The sequence below is a fragment of the Helobdella robusta genome (genome assembly GCF_000326865.2).
Source record: "Helobdella robusta unplaced genomic scaffold HELROscaffold_80, whole genome shotgun sequence".
In the NCBI taxonomy this organism is placed as follows: Eukaryota; Metazoa; Annelida; class Clitellata; order Rhynchobdellida; family Glossiphoniidae; genus Helobdella; species Helobdella robusta.
The window spans coordinates 1-939 of record NW_008705460.1 but is presented as its reverse complement, the minus strand read 5'-3'; positions in this window follow the sequence as shown (position 1 = coordinate 939).

The window sequence follows — 939 nt, the reverse complement described above, 5'->3', positions numbered from 1 at the left end:
AACTGATCAAAATAAGTTTTTGTTTTCCATACTTATATTTGATATTGAACATATCACCCTTCATTCAAAATGTTGTATTTGATATATTCTATCAATAATTTTAATATATTGACGATAAATTCGCTGTTTTTAAACCAATGATAAAAATATAAGAAAAAATAAAAATTATTCTTTTAAGCATAGCACACTATACACTAGTAGACAAGTTGCGCGATTCATTTATAAACCGTTCAGCGAGGACTAAAGATACGGTCTACAGTCGTCATGAGACATCTGGTCTAGCGCCCACACCACTATGTGAATTTCTTATTATCAGACACATTACATCTCACTAAACACAAGACGCACGATAATCTTCATTAAATTATAAAACAATGTTTTATATTATATTGAACATACATACATAAATAGATAATATACAATGAATAATTTTTATACTACTTTTTACTATAGAAATCATATGACAAAGGCATACAAAACTGACGAAATAATTTTTTTTTAAATAATTCATGAAAGTATCAACCCTACAAGCCCAGGCAATAAAATAAAACTAAGAATCTACTACAACAACACAAAAACGCATCTAATTTCAAAAATAGCAACAAAATTCAGGGCGTCTCACCAAGCACAAAAGAGAGGGAAGCATAAAATCACATTTGGAAACGCGAAACTCGTGAAATATTTAACAACAACTCAATAATCTACTGTACCAATTTTTATCGCCCTTTCATCGACAAATCGGATCGGCAATATAATCAGGGATTGTTCATTTCAGCATCGCCAGATCGGTCGCATATATATATATATATAGTGAAGTTAGTACTAAAAGCAGGTAGACGTATGTGAATGCAAAATATGATGTAATTATGGAAAACCGTTTGATGTGAAAAACNTGGTGAGAATTGAAATTATTGAAATTAATGAAATTAAAGGAGATGG